The sequence below is a fragment of the Protopterus annectens genome, chromosome 11.part0 (genome assembly GCF_019279795.1).
Source record: "Protopterus annectens isolate FY-2018-M chromosome 11.part0, PAN1.0, whole genome shotgun sequence".
Lineage (NCBI taxonomy): Eukaryota > Metazoa > Chordata > Ceratodontiformes > Protopteridae > Protopterus > Protopterus annectens.
The window spans coordinates 765,848,477-765,873,048 of record NC_056745.1 but is presented as its reverse complement, the minus strand read 5'-3'; the positions used below and the strand labels follow the sequence as shown (position 1 = coordinate 765,873,048).

Sequence of the window (24,572 nt, the reverse complement as noted above, 5' to 3'; positions counted from 1 at the left end):
GAGATTAAGTTAAAAGTGCAACGGGTACTATGCCCATCAAAAAGAATTAAGGACCTCACAGCCTGCACTGAAACTGATGCTCACTTAGTCTACATGGAGAACAAAACCCTCTTGATACAGCACAGCGTCAGAAGTAGTAGTTCTTGTATATGGCTAAAAAGAAGGTTTGTAGGAAGTAATCTTGCTGTAAAAGTTTTACACAAATATTTAACAGAGGGAATTCATTAATTGGGTTTATCTAAATAAGAAGACAGCAGCAAATAGCACCAAGGGGCAGATGAAGCCATAAAGACGAACATAAGCTGAATACTGGACAGCCAAATTAACAAATGAGAATACGCACATCAGCAGCAACAGGAGAGATCCCACTAATCATTTGCAAGGGTATCTCTAAGTTAAATGAAGAAAGGTGTGCAGAACTCTGACAAATGCAGTATGAGGTCTGTCAATTGCAGTATGAGGTCTGCTGAAATATCAAGTGATGAATGATTTAGCAGAAGTATAAACAGTAATCCAGCTGACAGCTGCACAGATTTGACTCACCACTCCCTTGTAGCAAAGCAAGCACTGTAAAATGCTGCCAGTTTCCTCAAATTATAGATTCATATTTTTCCTTATGTATTCTCTGTGCAGGCAGTATAACTGACGTCCATTTGGAAAGGCACTGTGGGAAATGTCTAATGCCCTTTGGTAAAAAGTAACTGTTCACATCAGGGATTTCCCTGCACTGGTAAATTGACACCTTAAAGTAACACATCTAGATTTAAATCAAGTGAATACATGTTACCATTTTTAAAAGATCTGTGCATGACGACGACGTACAAAATTAAAACTTTCAGAAGTATAGAAACCCTTTAAGTAAGCATCAGTTTAGTCCAAATCAAAATACCACACATGCAAGACTCAACCAGTTCAGAAACTGTGTGGTCTTCAAACAGTTTAAGCTCATACTGAATATAATGGGGAATTTCAGGTGCTGTACTAAAGAAGTATTCAATAAACATCTTTTAAGAAAGAAAAGTGCACAGAGCTCTTACTCCATCAAAAGTGAAGTTTATTGGTCAAGATAAAGGGGAGAGTGTGAATCAAGTCATGAGATTGGCTGGACTTAAGAAGAGAGCGAGACTAAATATATCACGCAAGACCATACACAAGAAAATCTAGAGAACAGGCCTGCCACTGTTTTCTGAATTATGAAATGCGTAAGCATTAAAACTTGCATTAGGTAAACTATAATATATGCTATATTCTGCAGTATGCACTTTTTACTAGTATGAAGAATGTCAGAATTTGTGGCCTTTTTCCATGAAACACAGAAAAGTACACAAATGTAGTACATGAAGATGAACAGACTTCTGCTGGAAACACCATATTTAAAATATAGAATGTTTAGTGTACAGCAGCTTTACAAATATTTATATTCAGCCATGTGATTACAGTATCCGTTTTAGAAAAGGCCAAAGAACAATTAGTAAATTTTAGAAAACAGTCAGCAAGGAGCAGGAATGCAACATCATTGCCATGTGAATGTTAATTCCTACTTCATTTCATCTGTAATTCCTGCTGAAAAATATATAAGCCAATAGCCGAATGGATAGTCAAGTCAGGAAGGGAAGAAAACTAACCTGGAGCTTGAGTAGACCTACAAGTTTTATTCTTTGCACCTGCCTCTCCCAGTAACATCTGGAAATGCAGCCAGATTATCTTAGGGGTCACTAAGTCTTAATTAAGAAATAACAAGGAAAAAGTCTAGTTGAAGACATACATTCTTTGCTCAGAAGGGTTTTCTGTTTCCCTGTATAGCTCCATAACTCTTTGTATAGTTAATCATTAACTGCAATGTTTAACTCATTTGTTCGTGAGTATTTTTAATTTATTCACTTTTAAAAAAATAGCTTGCGGCTGGCCAATTAGGGGGTTATTTACTGCTAACTGGTGAAACTGCTAGCATCCACCTCTAACTGGCTACAGAGTTTTGCTAAACAGTAAAATGTGCGTTTACAAATATTTGGCTTATTAACAAATGTGTTGGTGGCACACTATTACTGCGGACCAGGATAGAAGGCTGGAGAGTATTAACAGTCTTTCCTGGGAATTTTAAGTAAATGCAAAACATTTCTTCAAAATATAATACTGTAAAGCAAGGATGACTTAAGGCATTGAAACACAGAGCACTGAGAATGGAATCTGTGGAACTAGGCCAGACTGCATTCAGTGGGGTGATCTTGTAAAGCTTATTCTTTGGTGTGGATAATTAAGGTTTATATGCAAGGCATAAAAGTTAAACACTCAAAAACCAAGAAAAAAGAATGCTGAAAACCAGAAATCTTGACCAGAAGAAATGCTGTACAACCCCAAACAATTGTAAAGTGAAAATTGCTGGTGTGTGATCCAGTTCAAATGAAAAAACTTTCACGATAAATAAACAGTCCAAAAAGTGGCAAAAAGAAAGACAACTTTAATCCAATAATTCTTCAAACCACGAGCGCTTTCGCCTGGTATTATACCAGGCTTTTTCAAGTGTAAAAAACAACAACAACACATGTTTGTTATATACTGCCTGGCTTAAACTCATTGGTTAATTGAATAAGACTAATTAAGATACATTAATTGAATAAAAAAATTAAAAACATTTTTACATTGAACCATGAGAACAAGCTGCTTTTAAAACACACAATCTCCTGTAGCACTTATTTTGTGTGCAATGTTATAAATGCTTTTTTGCAATCTTTATAAAAAAGCCTTGTAGTCATGAAATATTTTAAAAAATACTTAAAAAGTTAGGAATGAACTGTCTGTACAGAATCCGTAATGTCAAACCTAAAAGCAGAAACATCTTACAACTAAATTGACTGCTGCAAACCCCTGGTTTTCTAAAGACCACAAAAGGTGGAAACCTTGTGTGTAACTAGGACAAAGCTGCAAACTAGTAGTGTAAATAAAAAAGATGAAATGAAAAAATGGAACACTGTTGCACATAATTACTAAGGAGATAGACAGAAAGGGAAGAGGGTAAAAAGAGTAGGGAAGAGAGAGAGGGAAATGAAAGAAAAGAGTGAAAGAAGGAATAAAGAAAAAGCGCGGCATAAACCAACTGATGAGAAGATAAGACAACTTCAAAGAACATTTCTATTTGCTTTAAGTATACTGCCTATGCTTAAACTATCATTGAGGCCTGGGTGTCTTGTCGCGTTCAACTTCTTTTTGCCACTTTTTGGACTGTTTATTTATCGTGAAAGTTTTTTCATTTGAACTGGATCACACACCAGCAATTTTCACTTTACAATTGTTTGGGGTTGTACAGCATTTCTTCCGGTCAAGATTTCTGGTTTTCAGCATTCTTTTTTATATGCAAGGCAGCAAAAGTGTGTATTTCCTGCATGCTCCTGTGACAAAGTTGTATATCAGGAGATGTTTAATGATTCATTTTTGCATCCCCTTTCTTACTTTAATCTTCTTGAAAGTGGTGCGACTTGACAGATCATACCCCTGTTGTCAATATACTTAAGATTAAAATAATTTATTGCTGGGCAATGGAGCAGATCCAAGGATCCCCTTGGTCCAAGAGTCTTTTTAATACTTGGTTTTACACCCTTGATTGCATGTTTTTGCTTTGTGAGAGGATCACTCTAAACTTTTCATGCACTCCACTTGGGCAGTGACACCCTCTCCCCCACACTCCTAATTATATACCAACTGTAAGATCACACAACAGTAGGATACATAAGATGTGGAAGGAGTAAAGACATACAAATTGATAAACTGTGTGCAGATTCTAAAATTTATTCTCAGAGCAGATTATAGATAATTTACAAAATGTTATGCAAAACAGTGACTCCACAAAAAAAGAAGTTATGTACTCACCATAGCGTTCCATGTTTGTAGTCCATCTTGCCCTTCATTCGTACACTTAGGTTCGGAGCCTAACCACGGCTCCGACTCGGCAATTCTCTAGCTCAAAGTCTTCTGGGTGGCTCATGGCAAGGAGGTATCCCATCATGCACCGCTGACATATCCCAGATCTTGTTTGCTGCAAGTAGTAGAACTATAAATAAAAAAGAACAAACCATGGGGAAAGGTCTCAAACATAGAAAGTAATTGTTACAATTCTCCCAGGTCCTCAAAGGAGGGAGCAGGAAGGTGGGAAAGTAAGAATGAAGCGCGAGATGGACTTCAAACATGGAACATTATGGTGAGTAGATAACTTCTTTATGTTCTGTAGTTCTATCTCACCTTCATTCTTACACTTGGGACAGCGTCCCTAGCACCTTTATCTTGGGTGGCTCACGGGAAAATACTTCTGAGTACTGTGGAACCAAAGGAAGATCTGTTCCTGGAAGCCACGTCCAACTTATAGTGAGTTATGAATGTATGAGGTGTAGCCCATGTTGCTGCTGCACAAATGTTATCCATGGGGAATTTTTGCTTGAAAAGCCACCGATGTAGAAACAGATCTGGTAGAGTGGGCTTTCACCTTAAAAGGGGGATCTTTGCCACTGGACATATAAATGAATGAAATGCAGCTTGAAATCTAGTGTGATAAAGTGGGTTTTGAGACTGGTAAATCCTTTCTTGAATCTGAAAAGGAAATAAACAATTGATCTGACCTTCTGAAACTCTTGGTTCTATGAAGATAGAATCGCAGTTGTCTATGAATGTCAAGCTGGTGAAATTTGTACTCTGCCTTGTCAGAAAAATTTGGGAAAAAGACAAGTAGTTCAATGGATTGATTAATGTTTAGCCTGAGAAGAGACCTTAGGAACAAATGAAGGGTTGGTCCGTAAAGAAACCCTGTCTCTGTGAAATATCAAATAAGGAGGCCTAATAGAGAGGGCTTGCAGTTCTGAGAACTTCCTTGCAGATGTAATGGCCACTAAAAATATGGTTTTCCATGAAAGGAATTTGAGATCACAAGTTGCTGACGTTTTAAAGGGAGGTAAAGTAAGTTTTTGAAGGACAAAAATTCAAATCCCAGGGTGCCACAGAGTCCATAAAGGGGGGTCTCAATAATGTGGCCCCTTTAAGGCTCTGCACAATCTATGTGCCATAAGGTTAGGATCATTAGCCAAATGGAAGGTAAGAATAGCTGCCAGCTGAACCTTAATAGTGGTAGTAGCTGAACCTTGATGAAACAGTTGTGTAAGAAAAGTACAGTTTTGTACCTACCATAAATGTAGATGTTCGAGTGCTCATACAGCTGCAGTCATTACAGATGGGTTATCCTGCCATCAGGTGGGTCCTCGGTTGGCCGAATTCCAAAGTCTAGGTCCAGCGTCGGTTGTCGTCGCTTCTTCCCTGACGTCAGTGCGGCAGGGGTACAAAAAGAGGCAGCCAACGCCATTTTCTTCAGTTTTTCTTGCCCTAGATGTCAGGTGCCCCCAGAAGGAAGGCAAAACAAAGTTATGCAAACATGTAAAATAGAATAATCAAAAAACTGTAGTTGCAAGCAAATACACCATAAGAGAATACCCCAAATAGGTTGTATGATAAGGTGTTTGTCATAAGGCCTGTCCTAAGAGGGGACGGAGGGGGGGTAACCTGGACTGCAGCTGTATGAGCACTCGAACATCTACATTTATGGTAGGTACAAAACTGTACTATGTTCAACGTGCATACAGCTGCAGTCATTACAGATGGGAAGAATCCCAAAGCTAAGTAAGGGTGGTAGGCACTAAGTGGAACTAGAAGGAGCGAGGATGCCCTGCAAGACTGCTGTGGCAAAACCCGCTCTTGATTTAGAGTATAGTGGAAGGTGATAGTGCTTGGAGAAAGTGTGCACTGAACTCCCAGTGGCTGCTTCCAAAATGTCCTTGGTAGGAACCCCCCTGAGGAAAGCTGCAGAGGTAGCTGTGGCCCTGGTGGAGTGGGATCTGATGCATGCAGGCACAGTTTTTCCATGAAATGAGTAACAAAAGCGTATGCAGTGGGCTATCCATTTTGAAATTGTCTGTTTGGAAATAGCCTTTCCTTGAGCACCTGTAGCATAGGACACAGAGTTGCTCGCATTTCCTGAATGGCTTTGTCCTGTCCAAATAATAACAAAGTTGTCTGTGAATATCCAAGGAATGTAGTAGTCTTTCCCCTTTGTTTTGTGGGTTTGGATAAAAGGTAGGTAGGTGGATAGTCTGATTCAAAGCTACACTGGATACTACCTTTGGCATAAAGGTAGGGTTGGTTCGTAAGGAAACTCTGTCCTGATGGAAAATGATGAATGGTTGCACAGCCATGAGGGTCTGTAGCTCCGAAACCCTGCGTGCTGAGGTGATAGCCAGAAGAAAGGCTGTTTTCCATGACAAGTATTGTAGTTCTGTTGAAGAAGCTGGCTCTCAAAGGGAGGAAGGGTCAGCTTTTCCAATACGAAGTTGAGGTCCCAAGTAGGGATTGGTGGTTTCCTTGGGGGTTTTATATTTTTTGCCCCTCTGAGGAACTGCCTTAAGAGAGGATGAGAGAATAAAGGAGGATCTGTGTTGTATTGTGCAGAAATGGCTGAAGCGTGGATCTTGATGGAGGAGAAGGAAAGTCCACTGTTTAACATCTCAGCTAGGTACTGTAAAATTTGAGGTATATTTATTACCCAAGGATTTTGGCCCTTTTCTTGATTCCAGGCACAAAATCGTTTCCATTTGGCGGAGTAGGCTTTTCTAGTAGAAGGTCTTCTGGCCTCCAAGATGACATCCTGCACCTCCTTGGAGAGGAGAGTCTGTTGGGAAATCAAGGAATTCTCCATGCAGCTAGATTTAGGGTTTTGAGCTGGCTGTGAAGGGTTTTGTAGCTGTGCTGGGACAACAGAAGAGGGACTAGAGGTAGGATCCATGGTGGGGAATGTGTCAGGCTCTTCAGGAGCGGATACCAGTGTTGTCTTGGCCAGTCTGGAGCAATGAGAATCATTTGCGGCCTCTCTGCTCTGGCTTTTAATAGAACCTTGGGCAGCAGAGGAAGAGGAGGGAAGGCATAAACTGTCAATGTTGTCCAATTGAAAGAGAGTTCATCCACTTTCCAGGCCTGTGGATGATAGGTCCTTGAACAGAATTTTTTCAACTGGTAATTTCTGTGGGTAGCAAAGAGATCTATGTCTGGCTGTCCCCATGCCTGAGTTATCTTTGTGAAAACTTGAGGATGCAACTTCCATTCATGTGGATCTGTCATATTTCTGCTTAGGTTGTCTGCCAGTGTGTTTTCCTTCCCTGGCAGGAATTGTGCCTGTAGCTGAATTTGCAATTCCAGTGCTGTGTTCCATAGGGTCATGGCTTGCCTGCACAGGGGGTATATGAATGAGTTCCCCCCCTGTTTGTTTATGTACCACATCACTGTGGTGTTGTCTGTCCTTATCAATAGCTGGCCTGGATGCAGTAGGTCTTTGAAGGTCATAATGGCATTTTACACGGCTAGCATTTCCTTTTGGTTGATATGTAGGTGCTTCTCTGTTTGGGACCATTATCCCTGAATGCACTGATCTGTCATGTGTGCTCCCCAGGCGTAGTCTGAGGCGTCTGTTGTGATGATTTGAGTTGCTTGAGGTACACAGAAAGGGAGACCTGTGTTTCTTTGGCATGCTTGAGCCCACCACAAAAATTCCTTTTGAAGGCATGGAATGAGTGGTATAATTGTTTCCAAGCTGTGGCTGTGTTGAGACCATAAGTTTTTTAGGTACCATTGAAGTTTCCTCATATGCAGCTTTGCACATGGGATTAGTAGGATGCAAGATGCCATGAACCCCAGAGCCTGCAGGACTTTCCTTGCAGTTAGCCTGGTGAAAGTTGCCATTTTGCTGAACTATTGAGACAGTTGCCCTTATCTGGTGTGAGGTAGGCCATCTGGGTGGTTGTATTCAAGCTGGCATCTAGGAAAATTATTTGTTGAGAGGGCATTAGTTTTGATTTCTTTTTGTTGACTGTGTATCCCAGGTAGTTCAACAGTTTTATTACAAACGCCAGGTGCTGCAGTAGTATGTCCTTGCTGTCTGCTTGGATCAAGCAGTCGTCCAGATATGGGTAGATTTGTATTCCTTGTAGTCTGCAGAAGGTGATTACTGATGCCAGGCATTTCGTAAACACTCTGGGCGCAGTAGATAAGCCAAAGGGCAATGCAGAGAATTGGTAATGGGTTGAACCTGCAAGAAATCTGAGGTATCTTCTGCAATCTTGACTGATAGGGACATGCAGGTATGCCTCCTTGAGGTCCAATGTTACCAGCCAAGACTCCTTGCCCAGCATGGGAAGAAGTTGCTGTAATGTGAGCATCTTGAATTTTGGCACCTGTAGATATGTGTTTAGGATGGATAGGTCTAAGATAGGTCTCCAATCTCTGTCTTTCCTTGGTACCAGGAATAGTCCGGAATAAAACCCTTGACCTTGTTCTTTTGCAGGTACCTCTTGAATCGCTTTCATGTCCATGAGAGCGGAAATTTGTTTTTGCGCCTCTGCCCTTTGATTTTGTGGCAGGTTTGGCATGCCTCTCATTTTTGGAAGGGTGTGAAAGTGGAATCTGTAGCCTCTGTCTATAATGTCCAAGATCAATTTGTCTTTTGTAACAATATGCCAGTTTTTTGAGAATAATGCCAGTTTTCCGCCCAAAGGTGCTGCCATTAAAGCTTTGCTTGGCAGGTGTAGGGGGAAGTCATTGTGTCTGTTTTCTAAATGACTGATCTATCTTCTCCACCTCTTGGGGTTGGTGCTTGCCACTGTCTGGCTCTGAAAGATCCTTGAGGTTGCCCTCTACCCCTAGGGCATCTGTATCTTCCCCTTTGAGGTCTGTCCATGGCTGGAAAGGACCAATTCTTTGAAGGCCAGTTTCTGCTGAAACGTGGAGGTTGTATCTGCAGGAAATCCTTTACTGTTTGCATTGATTTAGCTTTTTCCTCCATTTTCTTTAGTACCTCCTCAGCTTTAACACCAAACAATACATCTTTTTGAAGAGGTGCATCTAATAATTTAGCCTTGACATGATCTGGCAAGGTTTGCTCTTTGAGCCAAGCATGCCTACGTATAACAGACCCCGTAACAGCAGCTCTACATGAGGCCTCTAAAGCATCAAAACTACACTGCAAGGTATGTTTACCCACTTGCTCTGCACCATGCAACAAATACTGCAACTCTTAAATCTGGTTGTTCTGGTTGTGCCATTTTGCTTTTCAACTGAGATAACAAAAACTGTTGATACTTAAGCATGTGGAATTGACAGTTTAATGCCCTCATAGTTAAAGTGGCAGAGGTGTAAACCTTTTTCCCCCACCTTTCTAAAGCTCTGGAATCCCTCTCTGAAGGCAATGGGTTTTTAGCAGTAGAGGCCTTAATTCCCTTGGGACCTTGTGAAATAGTTTCTGGGTCAGCAGTATGGCTTTTATATAGGAACTGGTGAGAATCAGGAACCCGGTATTACCTGTCTGGTTTAACAGGAGCTGGAGGTAAAGAATCTGGATTAAGGCTGGCTTCTGTGTACACATCATCCAATATATCTAAAACAGGAGGGATAGCCAGGGGCCTATGCTGGGGGAGCAAAAGAAATTCCCTGAGCCTTTTCTTGGAATCTGAGTAATCTTGGCCTTCCCAGTGAAAGTGTTCCCTCAATGTATGCAGGGTTTCCCCAAAAAAGAGTAGTCCTCTGGGGGAGGGAATAGACTCCTCAGCATCAGAGTCTTCAAAAGGTGAATAGGTGTAATCCTGGTCCTCAGAGTGTTCTGAGGTAATAGAAGCTTGATCTGAGGAAGGATAGTCTTCCTCTAATCTGGGTCTTTTGTCCGAGGGGGGTTGGGAACCCCTGATAAGAGTCCTCAGCCATTTTAAGCATCTGCTTTTTAGGCATGGGGCCTTGAGAGGAGGTCTGAGGACCCTGTTTTTTGGTTTTCATGGCTGCTTTAGATTTGGTGAAAGCTTTAATAGAGAAGGAGGAAGGCCTGAAGACACCTTGAGAAATGGCAGGCCTGTCTAAATTCTGAGTTTCCCCGCCAAGAGTGGCGTCGGTATCTGCAGGAGGAATGGGGTCCGAGAAGCCTGCGACCTCGGGTACTGTAGTCACCGGTAATGAAGTGTCATCGGTACTCAGGGGCTGCGTAGGTGCCTCTCTGAGAACCGGTAGTCAGCGTAAGCGTGGTCTCAGTAGTCGGTGCGGACCTGGGATGTCGGTCCTTATCTTTGCGACTTTTGCTCAAAACTGGAGTCGGAGTATCCGACGACATGATATAATTAATTTTTTGCCAAAATAATGAAGGGCGAACTCTGCCTGGCGCTTAATAGTGCACTTGTTGAATCTAGCACAAAAACGGCAGGCCGAGACGTCGTGGTCTGGGCCTAAGCAAGGTATACAGAAAGAGTGGAAATCCTTATGCGGTATTTGCTTTCCACAAGAAATGCAATTATTAACTTTGTCTGACATCGGTCTGAGGCAAGAAAAGTTTCCCCAATGGGGTACTTAGCTTTCAAGAAGACTTCAGCTGAAATACTTTCGTAAATCTCAGGAGCTGGCCGACCGTCACTTGCGAACTGCTTCTGCTTCTGGCACCGCACGGCAAGAAAGACTCAAGAAAATGGCGTCGGCTGCCTCTTTTGTACCCCTGCCGCACTGACATCAGGGAAGAAGCGATGACAACAGACGCTGGACCTAGACTTTGGAATTCAGCCGACCGAGGACCCGCCTGACGGCAGGATAACCCATCTGTAATGACTGCAGCTGTATGCACGACGAACATCTCCAAAATCGCAGAGATAGGGGCTGTATAAGGATCGATTTTCCTATCACGAGCCCAGAAGGAAAACCTTTTCCACTTACTGCCATAAATCTTTCTAGTTGAAGGTTTGTGGGAAGATGTCAGAATATGTACAACATTAGGAGAAAAGTCATGAAGCCCGACTAAGGATGGAATCGGAACAGCCACGCTGTCAAATTGAGGGTGTGGAGAGAGGGATGGAACACCCCTGACATGTGCGTCAGTAAATCTGGCACTGGGTCCAGAGTCCAAGTTTCATCCATTAGGTGAGGTCTGAGGACGGGGAACCATATCTGATGAGGCCAGTAAGGAGCAATGAAGATTATCTTGCTTCCCAAAGATTTTGCTTTCTGAATTACCTTTGATATCAGAGGAAAAGGGTGGAAGGCACAGAAGTGTCCCGAGGGCCAATCATGAATGAGTACGTCTCTGGGTGTCGCCCCCTTCGGGGGGATCAGGGTGAAGTAGTTGCTGCATTTGGAATTGAGAGGGGTGGTGAAGAGATTGCAGCAAGGCTGACCCCATCTGTGAAAAATCTGTTCCGCAATGTGTGGATTCAGATACCACTCAGGAGGGGTAATAATCACCCTGCTGAGCCTTGTCAGCTATCACATTGGTTTTCCCCGGAATGTGCATTGCGACCAGAAAAATTGGTAAGACACTGCCCACTCCCACACTCGAAGGGCCTCTCTGCATAGAGGGTAAGATTTGGTCCCTCCTTGTTTATGTACCATACCACTGACATACTGTCGAAGTGAACTGAAATTGTCCCTAGAGGAAGAAAGCTGTGAAGTGCTTGCAATGCCAGAAGCACTGTTCTCATCTCCAAGACTATGATATGCAAATGAGCCTCATGTTCCTGCCACATGCCTTGGACTGTTCTCTCTAGATAATGCCCGCCCATCCTATCTGGGAGGCATCTGTGGTCTCGGTGGCAACAGGGGGGAGACAGAACAAATGGTCTGCCTGTGGTCAGATGGCTGGACTGGTTCCACCAGCAAAGATCCTGTTTGCACGATTCTGTTATCAGGATGGGGTGAGAAAGAGGTTGTTGCAGAGACCACTGGGTGAAAAGTAACCACTGCAGAACCCTCATGTGCAGTCTGGCTAATGGGACTAATGTTATCATAGAGGCCATTGTCCCTAACAATTTGAGTACCGTCTTTACTTTCATTTTTCACTGTGGAAGTAGACTCCAAATTTGTCTGAGATTCTGGACTCTCTCTATGGGGAGGGTAAGCCCTCACTGTGATGGTATTTATTTCGGCGCCAATGGAATTCACATGCTGAGAGGGCGACAATGCAGATTTTGGCAGTTTATTGCAATTCCTAGCTGCAAGCAAGTCATAATGGTGGCATCCCTGGCCTGTAATAGTAGATGCCTGGTGGTGGCAGTCAGGAGCCAGTCGTCCTTGTACAGAAACACTTAGAATCCAAGGCATCTCAAGATGAGCCGTTACCACTGCCATGCATTTGGTAAACACCCTGGGGGCTGTGGTGAGACCAAAGGGTAGGGCGCAAAACTGGTAATGACTGGCCCCCAGCCAGAAGCATAAGTGACTTCCTTGATGCTCTGTCCATTTTGATGTGGTAGTACGCATCTTGGAGATCTATGGAGCACATCCAAATGTCTTTCCCCTCACAACGAGAGTATCGACTATAACGTGACCATTCGGAACTTGGACTTCTTTACAGATTCGTTCAACTTGCTGAGATCCAAGATGGGCCTCAAGTCCGCTGTTCATTTTGGCACCAAAAAGAATCTGGAGTAAGTCCCTAATCCTACTTGGTCTACGGGGATGGGCTGGATGACTCTTTTCGAGCAACTTTTGGATTTCTACAGTTGCTGAATCCCTGTGATTGGAACATCCGGGATTCTTCTGGTCCGAGGAGGAGGGAAAGAGAAGGGAGTACAGTATCCTCTGGTAATTATCCTTTGCAACCACTTGTCTTGTGTGATATCATGCCAGGCTTCTGGGTACAAGGATATACAAGATATACAAACCCTGACTGGCTCCGGAGATGCACAGTCAGGCCTCCTTTCAGGAGCGCTGGTAGGGATGACCACAAAAGGAATCACGGTCGCCCTGATTCTGCAGGCCTCCCCTGCCTCTAGGGCAATGTCTACCATTATTTCCTCTTCCTCTGCCTCTGGAGAAGGAATCACCCTGTGCTTCCTGGAAAAACCTCTGCAATTTCTTGAAACATCTTTCCGCCCCTCTGCCCTTTGAGATAGGGTCTAGAAGGAATGGAAAAATGGACTCCCATGGCAGACAGGGTTTTCCCTTCCTGTTCACACCTGGTGAGTGTGTCCTTTACCTTAGGTCCAAACAACAAGGATCCAGCAAAGGGGGCACTGGTAAATGTAGACTTAAAGGCCTCCACCAAATTCAAGTGCATCCAGGAGTGTCTTCTAATTGAAACTCCTGTACCCGCTGCCCTACTCGCTCCATCCACTGCATAAGATATCAACCTCATGGAGGAGTTGACAATAGAATTTAAGGTAGACATCTGTGCATTAAGCTTATCAGATACTGCTTCAGATACGTTACCTTGGAGAGCATCTCCCAGCTCTTTCAGATCTCTCTGAAGCCTAGTGAAATGAGACAGGTAGTTCAGTGATCTGAGTGTAAAAGCCGCTGAAGAAAATACATGCTTCATGTACCTATCCATCGTTCGAGACTCCTTGTTTGGTGGATGGACAGTGGAGAAAGTTTCAGCAAGTTCCTTTTTGGTGGCTGCTGTCACCACCATGGCATCTACTGGCATGCCTTTGGTGAGAAAAACTTTGTCCTGAGGTGCTGATAAGAATTTATTAGGTATTCTAGGAACTGGTTCCACAATATCAGGAGATTACCACACCTTTTGACTCACTAGATCCAAGAGTTCATTGAAAGGTGGAGAAGCCCAAGAGGCAGAAGTTTGAGACCCGAAAGCCTTTAGGTACACCGACTCATCAGAAGGGGAGGTGGTGGGCCAACTGCCTCTCTGTTTCAGGATCTCAAGGATATCTGCGAAGGAGATATCAGAGGACGACATGGGGGACCCTTCTGACTCCTCGAGGTCAGTGTCTAATGTAATGGACTCATCGGGGGAGTCAACATGCTTCCACTTAAGTTTTATTCTGAGGGGTCTCCACAGAAGGATATTCTGGGGAGATCTCGGAAGACCGGGGACGACTCATGAAGGGGTCTTGAGGCTGCGAGTCTTTGCTGTGTTGAATGAGAGAAGGTGCTGAGACTGAGGTCAGCGCTTTAGGGGGAAGAGTGATGGTGCCCCTAGTTGGAACTGAAAACTTGGACAGAACACTCATCAGCTGAAAGGCAGACCCCCCCCCGCTCCGAGGACGCCCCCTGCTCCGAAGGAGCAGAGGCAGTCCTCGGTGCTGAGGAGATAGGCTCCGAGACAGATGTGGGGTCCGAACTCACCCGAGCCAAAGCACCGAGACGTATGCTCGGAACCAAAGAAGTTCAGGTCCAAGTGTTCCCTTCAGGCCCGACCAGAGCACTTAGGACCCTAGTCCCCACGGACAGTACCAAAGGAGTCAGAGTGGATATTGGAACAGAGAGACCTATTGAGGTAGCTGGAACCGACCTTTCCAGAGCAAGTGGCACCAACATATCTGGCTCCAAAGCACTGGAGTGGCTCGTAAGAGGAACAGTGACAGGGTGTACAGGCTCAGTAGGCTCCGGAGCAGACTGGGATGGAGCCGAAAGTAAAGTTGCCAGCGCCGATGTCTTGAGGAGTCTGCGCACCACTCTCTCAATGTCCTCATCAAAAAGACATCTTGAGGACCTGGAGGATAAAGTGGGGGACCTAGACCGCTGAAAAATTGGCGATCTGAGTGTCATAGAAACCAGACGAAGTTCAGCTGACTGGCTCTGAGAGACAGGTTCAGTTATCGGCTCTGTAACCCTTGGAACCGAACTGATTGTACCACATCAATAATCTCTGTCAGCACCAAAACCAGTGGAGCCTTACAGGAAGTAGTCGATTTAGCAATTTTCTCTGGCAGCTCTGACACCAAGTGGGAGACCGCCTTTTTGTAGGTTTAACTTTGTCTTTTTCAGACGATGGAGACTTGGGACTAGAAGAAGAAGAAGCAGCCTATTCTTCCTCAAAAGAATGCTTTAAGAGACCTCTCAATATAAGTTTGTTCTTTCTCTCTTGAAGGACTCGAGAACTAAAAGCATGGCAAAAGGAGCAAGATTCTTGAATGTGAATAGCACCCAAGCAGTATAAGCAAATAGTATGACCATCTGTCAGGGACATATTTTGTGCGCACTTGTTACATTTTTTAAATCCAGAAGGCTTGTGGTCTTTCGAGTCTTTAGACATATCCGAAACCAAATAACAGTTACCAATGACAGAAACAGGAACTACCTCTAAATTAAATGGTTAGCCCCAAGGAAATAACAGATAGTTAGACAGAGGACTAGGTCCTCTAACTTAAATGGGCCTAGCCCTAGAAGAAGAAACAGACTACAGACAGAGGACTAGGTCCTCTAACTTAAGCGGGTCTAGCCCTGGGAAGGAAAGAACACGAGCGACAAACAGAGGACTAGGTCCTCTAACTTAAATGGGCCTGACCCTTGGTAAAAATAGCTTAGAAAAGAGAAACAATTAGGCAAAGGCCAAATAGCAAACAAAACCAACAGCAATGCAGGCATACACAACAGGCCTGTGGAAGAACAACCAACAAAAAACAGCAGAAACAGAGCAAACAATGCCACACAAGGTCATAGACATACACCAGACTATAAACGAATACTAAGAGAGCTGAATAAAACTTTTTTAAAAGCTATAAATTGAGTAAATCAGAAAAAAGATATCACTTAGCCAAGTCCAAGAAGCATCACATCTGAACTTAACGAGTGGCAAACGAGATCTGGGATATGTCAGCAGTGCATGATGGGATATATCTCCTTGCCACGAGCCAATCAGAAGACTTTGAGCTAGAGAATTGAGAGTCAGAGCTGAGTTTTGGCTCTGAACCCAAGTGTAAGAATGAAGGCAAGATAGGACTACAGAACATGGGGTGATAAGTTGTCCTAGTGACATCCAGGTAACCTCGGACACTAGAATCAAATTAAATTATAGTGAAAAAGAACTGCGCAAACTGGATCTAAGCAAAGCATAGGGAGGAGACGGAATTAGTAACAATGACCTGAGAATACTTCAGCAAGAACTTACGGTACCATTATAGCGATCATTCACTAGGTCATATAAATATGGTGAGATACCTCAAAATCAGAGACATGCGCTTATTAAGCTGGTCTTTAAGGGAAAGGGGAATAGGACAAATCCCAAGTCATACAGACCCTTAAGTCTGCTTCCACATTGTGGAAAAATAATGGAGAAGGTAATATTGGACAAGTTATTGTCAGAACTGGATAGGTTGGGACTTGAAACTATACATCAGCATGTGTATGTTGAAAATAGATCTATTGCCACCTGTAACAATGTTCTATAACACTATATCAACAGCTATGATGATACATTGTGCTGTGATGTAATTTATATAGATTTAACTTTAGCATTTGACAGGGTAATACACAAAACACTGATTAATAAATCAGAGCTAGGTATTGACGTACTCTTGATAAGATGGATAACTACATGGCTTACAAATAGGATATGGCAAGTATCATACAGCAACTGGACAGGTGAAATCCTTGGTTACAGTCAGGGTGTCCTCCACAGCTCTCTGTCCTAGGCCTTTACTTGTTTAGATTGCTTCTTTCGGACCTAACTTTTTCATCTGAGGTGTTCTACAATCTATATGCAGATGACCTGAAATTGGGTAAACTGATTCCATCTGTTACAGATAAGGCATGTTTGCAAAATAACATGACTAAATTGACCATTTGGACACAGGAAAATAATATGCTGATAAATACACAAAAAAAAGTTATGTACTTACCATAACATTCCATATGTGTTGTCCATCTTGACCTTTATCACTGATTGGTCAGATCCGATGTATCGGAGCCATCTTGACCTTTACAAAAGCTCAAGGTCTACAGTAAAGCTCATGGGCGTCCTTCCCTACCCATAATGCAGTTCCATAACTTCTTCAGATCCTGTTTGCCCCATCAACTCATATGAATGAAGAAAATTCCTTTAAAAAGTGTATGTGTGTGTATATATATATATATATATATATATATATATATATATATATATATATATATATATACACACACACACACATACATACATAATAGTATATATATATATATATATATATATATATAAATAAGCCAAGGCAGTATTTCTGATGCATGGAGATCTGCAAACCAATAACTACTCTGTCTCCCAGGAGTATAGGAAGAGGGTATGGAAAGTGGGTTGTAAGAATAAAGGTTGAGATAGCCAACACACATGGAATGTTATAGTAAGTACACAATTTTATGTGTTGTCAATCTTGCCTTTATTGTCACTAATGGGACTGCGTCCCAAGCAATCTGACTCTTGGGTGGCTCATGGGGGTATACTCCTCAGAACCATAGAACCAAAAAAGGCTCTACTCCTAGAGGCCAAATCTACTTTGTAATGAGTAATTAAAGTATGAGATTTTGCTCACGCAGCTGCAGCGCAGATGTGATCCAAAGGTAAATTTGCTTGGAAAGCTGTAGATGTTGCTATCGACCTGGTGGAATGAGCTTTAACAGGGAATGGAAGAGCTCTAACTCAGAGTTGTAGATGTAGGATATACAAAATGTGAGCCATCTAGATAAGGTAACTTTTGAAACTGGTTAACCTTTCTGAATGTCAGAGTAAGATATAAAGAGCTGATCTGATTTCATAAATTCTGAAGTTCTGTGCAAGTAGAAATGTAACTGTCTATGAAAGTCTAGAAGATGTAATGAATATTCTCTCATTTTGGAAATTTGTGAAGAAAACTGGCAGCTCGATAGATTGGTTGAGGTTACTTTCCGACACAACCTTTGGAAGAAAGGATTTGTGTGTAAAAAAACTCTGTCCTTATCAAAGGCGGGCTTGACAGACCAAGCTTGCAATTCCGGAACTCTTCTACCTGAAGTAATAGCCACAAAAAGGTGCGTTTTCCAAGATAGAAATTTCAAACCACATGTGGCTGAAGGTTCAAACAGAGGACAGATATTTGTCAAGATGAAGTTCAGATCCCAGGGAGGAGATGGATTTTTGTATGGAGGTCTTATAATTGTAGTGCCTTTCAAAAAGGCTTTATAAAGCCTAGGAGACAATTGCAGCACCATTTTCTCCTACATGGAAATTTGAAATTGCGGCCTACTGAACTAATAGTGGAAGCAGCAACTCTTTTATAAAATGTTTCGCTAAAAATTCTGGAATACAATGTCTGGGTGCCAAAAAGGCCACTGTCTGATTATTGCTGCCCCATGTTACAAATCTCTCATTTACTCTTGTAAAATTGTGTTTATGGGAAGATAACAAAATAGGTTTGACTGGAGAGGAAACCTGGTGATTGGGGAAATGGAGCAGCTAAGTTGTCAGTTTGAGATTGTGTAGTTTGGGATGTACCATTCCCAATGGGCGAGTAAGGATGTCTGGAGCAGTGTCCAGAATCCATGGTTCATCCCAAAGATGAGGCTGAAAGAAGGGAAACCAGATTTGATTAGGACAATAGGGGGAAATCAGGATTACTGTAGTCTCCAACAAACTTGCTTTCTGTATCAACTTGGGAATCAGAGGGATTGGAGGGAAAGCATACAGGAGTCTCGGAAGCCTACTGTGAACAAGTGCATCCCTTAGTGACTACCCCATGGGAGGGATCAGGGCATAGTTGTTGCTGCATTTAGTATAGGGCAGGTGATGCAAACAGATCGTAACAAGGCTGGCCCCATTTCCAGAAAATCTCTCTGCAACTTTCTGATTGAGGGACCACTCATGCTGCCATAAGATGGCTCTGCTCAATTTGTCTGCAATTATGCTGGATTTTCCTGATTTGCGTGCTGCAATCAGAAAATGGCTGGAAGCTGTTGCCCATTGCCAAACCCTTAGAGCTTCTCGACAATGGGGGGCAAGATCTGGTTCCTCCTTGTTTGTTCATGTACCAGATTACTGACATATTGTCCGAATGGATTGATATAATTCCCAGACGGAGTGTGTCCTGAAATGCTTGCAATGTTAAGAACACTGCTTTCATCTCTAGGATGTTTATGTGCAAATAAGCCTTGTGATCCTGCCAGATGTCTTGAACTGTCTTCCTGAGATAATGCCCCCCCCCCCTCATCTGAGAAGTGTCCATGGTCACCATGGCTTGGAGCGGAGGAGGAATAAAGGGACAGCCTTTAAAGGAGAGTGAATCCACCCCATTGGAGATCCATTTTGCAGGAGTTTATAAAAGTTTTGTGCGGCATTGGAAGATCTAGGATTGATCATTGTGTGGAAAGTAACCACTGAAGTATCCTCATATGCAGATGAGCTACAGGAATAAGTACAGTAGATGCTGCCATCTTCCCCAATACCTGAAGTACTAATTTTGCAGTGGGTCGTATCTTCATGATTAATCATTTCACATGAAGGCAGAGATCATGGGCCCTGTCTTGAGGGAGTCTTGCTATCAATGTTATTGTATTTATTTCTGCTCCTATGAATATTACATTTTGACATGGCTCTAGAGCAGATTTGACGTAATTTATAGTAATGCCCAGGAAGGAACAAAGATGAAGAATATAATCCCTGGCTTGTAGCAGATGATGCCTGGTTGGGGTGGTTATGAGCCAGTCGTCCAGATACGGAATCACCCGGAATCCTCAGCATCTCAGGTGAGCTGCTACTACTGCCATGCATTTGGTGAACACTCTGGGGGCTGTAGTGAGGCCAAAAGGGCAGGGCTCAAAACTGGAAGTGACTGGCTTCCAGCCAGAAGCGCAAGTACCTTCTGGAGTGCCTTTCCATTTGAATGTGGTAGTACACATCCTGAAAGTCTATAAAGCACACCCAACTATCTTTTTCCAGGAATGGAAGAATCAACTGCAGTGTCACCATCCAGAACATTGCCTTTTTGATGGATTTGTTTAGCTTGTTGAAGTCCAAAATGAGTCTCCAGTCCTCTGCTGTTTTCTTTGAAACTAAAAAGAATCTTGAGTAAGATTCCGGATCCTCTCTGGTCTGCAGGGACATCTTGAATGACTGTTTTTATGAGCAACTTTTGAATGTCTAGTGTTACTTGTTCCTTCTGACTGGGTGGAACGTCCGGAACAGATTTGTTTTCGGGAGCGGGAAAGGAGAAGGGAATGATGTATCCTCTGTATATTATGTCCTGCACCCATCTGTTTAAGCTTTGCCAGGTTTTGCTGTGCAGAGACAAATGGCCCGCAACTGCCTCCAGAGACAAGCAGTCGGGCACTCCTTCAGGAGCGCTGGAAGGGTCTGCCAAAGAAATATTCTCTGGAGCCCTGATTCTGTGGGCCTCCCCTGCCATTAGGGCGGTGTCTTCCATTATTGTTCCCCCCCTCTGCCTTTGGGGGAACTTCCACCTTGTGTGTCCTGGAAAGACCTCTGATTTTCTGAACCACATTTTCCCACTACCTCTGTGACCCTTAGGAAATGCTCTGGTAGGTTTGGAAAAACATATGCCAATGCAGATTAGGTCTAACCTTCCTGTTCACATGTGGTAAGCATTTAAATTTAGGCCCAAAGAAAGATGAGCCATCAAAGGCGGTGTTAACGAAGGAAGACTTGAAAGGCTCCACAAAATCGCAAAGGCACATCCAGGCCTGCCACCTGATAGAGATACCGGAATCCACCGTCCTACTCATTCCATCTGCTGCATATGAAATGAGTTTCATGGAAGAGTTGACAGAATTGAGGGTGGTGAACTGCATGCTGATTTTATCTGCTGGCTCTTCAGCTACAGCTCCTTGGATGGAGTCTGAAAGTTCCTTTAACAGGTCCCTATGTTGTAGTCTTGTGAAATTGGTAAGGTAGTTCAGCGACTGCAAGGTAAAGGTCGCTGATGAAAAGACGCACTTCCAACATTATCCATGGTCCTGGAATCCTTATTCGGAGGATGGATAGAGGAACTGGTTTCTGATAGTTCACTTTGTGTGGCTGACGCCACAACCATGGCATCAACTGCTACACCTTTTGTTAAAAATGTCTTATCCTTTGGAGCTGTGATATATTTATTTGGCCTCCTAGGAGTAGGTTATATAGAATCTGAGGTCTCCCAGGCCTTCCAAGAAATTAAATCAATAAGCTCCATCAGAAGGAGGGGTCACCCAAGAAGTTGAAGAGTGAGACTCAAAGGCCTTCAGGTATACAGACTCCTCAACTGAAGGGGAGGTGGACTTCCAGTCACCTCTCCGTTTTAAAATTTCCAGGATGTCTTCAAAAGAGACATCTTCACTGAAGTCAGTGTCAGACATGATGGACTTATCTGGGGAGTCAAGATGCTTTTTCTTGCAGGTCCACTTCTGAGGGACTTCCTCCTCAGTGGGGTACTCTGGGGAAGCTTTAGAAGGGGGGGAGCCCCCTGAAAGGCATACTAAGGCCTGGGATCTCTGTGGTTCTGTGAACAGGTGTAATAAGGCAAAGACACCTGCACAGAGGTGGAAGGAAGATCCGAGGAAGACTGTCTGGAACTGGGAAGTAGTCATCACCCTCATGACTTCAAAGGTAGTCTGCCCCTGCTCCGATGAACTCCCTGGACCCAACAACTGGGTTGTTGGAGCCAATGGAAACTCCAGAGCAGCGGACAGAAGCTCAGAAGCTAAGGTAGCAGCTGAACTCATCTATGCCGAGGCCCCCAGATGCAGGGTCGGATCTGGAGAGATCCAAGACAGCTCAGAGGACCAGACTGAAGAGCGTTGGCTCCCAGAGGTCACCTACTCCGACTAAGTGGAAACCCTCAGGACAGATACCGGATTCAAGGAGCCAACGGGTCCTGGATCTGATACAGACACAAGCTCGATGTCAGAATCTTCTGGCTCCGAAATTGAGGGCGGGATCAGAGGAGGTGCAGGTGCTGAAGGGGAAGACTGTGACTGATCCAATTCCTCTGGCTTCTGATCCAATAATAACTTGGCCAAAGCAGATGTCTTTAACAGCCTCTGCACCACCCTATCCATGTCTTCATTGGAGAGACTCCTGGTCGACCAGGTAGAAAGGGTAGGAGATCTGGATCTCATTAGGAATGGAGAAGGGATGGTCTCTGATATCGGTACTCAGAGGGCAAAGTAGACTTCGGAGCCAAAGGCTCAAATGATGACTTTTGTGTGGAATATTCTGATTGCTCTGACATAGTCCTGGATCCAGTACTTGTGACTGCTCTGATAGATTCACTGCAGCAGACAGTTTAGGCCATTTGCTTTGGTGCCGAGGACTATTTCAGAGCCGAAGGACGACGTTTCATTAATTTCTCTGATTTTGAAGACGAGGATGTGGGAGAGAGAGCTTCAGAAAATTGGGGTTTTCAACAACCCCTTTAGAATCAACTTGTTTTTGCACTCCACAAGATCCCTCTGATAAAAGGCATGGCAAACTGAACAGGATTTCTGCAAATGAAGAGGCCCCAAGCAGTATACAATTAAGGTGTGCGAGTCACTAAGGGGCATCTTTTTACCACATTGCTCACATTTTTTAAAGCCAAGAGGCTTCCCTTCTTTTTGAGAGATTCTAAACTACTAGCAGAGAATGGTACACACACTAGCACCACAATATAAAAACTAGTCCCCTAAGTTTAATGGACTCTGGGAAAGAAAAGTATTTTTTTTTTGTAATAACTAAAAGGAAAGAATGGAGGGGGGCAGCCTCTAACTGAAACGGAAGTTAGACGCTCATGAACTTAAAGAGATGCTAACCAGAGGCAAATACTGTAAAGCTTATAATAAAGTTTAAGCAAGAAAGGAAAAAAAGGTAAGTGGAAGGGGAGAAAGAAAACAGCCTCTAAAGGTTAGACGTCCTCTAACTTAAATGGATGGTAACAAAGAGCACTAAATAGGGAACTTACAGGAAAAACTGCACTGAAACAGGCAGGTAAGGTAGGGATAGATGTCTAACAAGAAAAATCGAACGTAAAACAAGTTTCACTATAAAAGGTGAAAGAGCAATAAAGAGAACACACTTAGCCCAGAGCTTGCTAATGAACCTCCTCACAGCACGGCAAATGAGATCTCGGGAAGTTAGGGAACTGCAGTATAGGTAGGGAAGGATGCTCACGAGCTTTGCTGAAGACATGAAGCTTTTGGAAAGGCAGAGACAGATCCGATACATTGGATCAGACCCATCAGTGAGAATGAAGGTGAGATTGACAGCAACACATCTAAGCATATGAGATTTGGGAGGCAAATTAAAAGGTGAATATTTAATGCAGCATACAGTGACTGAAACTGTAGACTCGTTTAAGGACCTGGGTATATGGGTAGATTCAGCTATGAGTTTTTTCTAATCATATCAACCAATTGGTTAATGACAGTTATGGAACTAGAGACTGTATAAAAAGATTTATACAGTCTAGGAAATCAAAAATGATGAAGTCATTGCTTGTTACATTAGAACTAAACGTGAGCAAGGAATAACAATATGGAAACCCCATAAGAAAACAAGCATGAGTAAACTGGAAGACTACAGTGGAAATATACCAAGGGCATCCATGGATGTAAAAATGTAAGTTATGATGAAAGACTAAAATACCTGAACTTGTACAGCGTCTCTTACAGATGTCTAAGAGGAGATCTTATTCAGGTATATAGGGCATTTAGACAGAATTTCCTCTGGGAATGTTTGGGGTTATCAAAAAGTACTAGAGAATCATCAGTTAACTTATGTAGAAGATTCTATAGGAATGAGAAGTGTACTAATTGGTTCTCTAACAGAGTAGCTGATGTTTGGAACAGACTACCAAATTACATTAAAGCAAGTACTAGTTTAGATATTTTTAAAAACAGCCTGGACACTTATTATGGGAAGAAGAGTTTTAGTATATTGGCAAGCTAGAAGGGCATTAATGCCTGTACTTGAAATATTTGTATGTATGTGTATGTATACCTCAATCTTGCAAAGTTTGAAAAATCAGCTGATCACACACAATGGCTTTCTGTCACATACATGCCTTTTTGTGGTCAACAAAAAAAAAATGTTTGACCAACTGTATATCAACAGCGATGGACATATCCATACATTAAGAACCGTTTCCCTTTAAACAGCCACTTGGTCCAAAGTGGCTAACTTGATAATTATATAACAAAGTCGGATCTACACAAAGGTATTGTAAATACGAGGGTAACCTGAGAGAATGAGTACATATAAAAAAATTGTGTCAGACACACTTCGATATGCAAAAAATACGTTTTGAGTGTGTGCATAGATTTACACTGTATAATTAAGCACAAGGACCCTGGTACTCTACTAATGAAATGTGAACTCCTAGAGGTTTAAAAACTCTCGGAATAGCACTCTATTACAACTTCTAGTATTTACTCAGTTACAATTCATATTTGTCTTCACTGTCCATAAGTTTGTTTTCATTTCCTGTAAGTGGATTCATCACATTTGTGGTGATCTTTTTTGTTTCATCTCAAAATGGATGAAAATGTTTACTGGCAAACATACCAAAAAACCCTGGAAATATTTACTATCAAATAAATACTCTATTATTCGGTACAATCTCTCTTCTAACAGTGCTCAGCAGATGGAGAAATGCCTTTTGTATGTTTATAATTAAAATGCCTTTTGTATGTTTATAATTAAAGATCACAGAGTGCCACCCCCCCCTTTTAAATTAATTCAGACTTTTTCTAACTTGTTTCCATTATTATTAAGTCACTTCCAGTGTCACTGTATCACACATGCACAATAAATACACAAATTTTCCTGGCTGACTACATCATCATAAATTTCAGCAATATGAATAGTAGGCAGC

General features: G+C 42.8%; 1 protein-coding gene across 1 annotated transcript in view; it reads right to left on the bottom strand.

The window, feature by feature from the left end:
• The window catches only part of OVCH1 (ovochymase 1), a 675,688-nt gene that overhangs the window by 333,163 nt on the left and 317,953 nt on the right, over nucleotides 1–24,572 (bottom strand). The gene's annotated exons all lie outside the window — the stretch shown is intronic.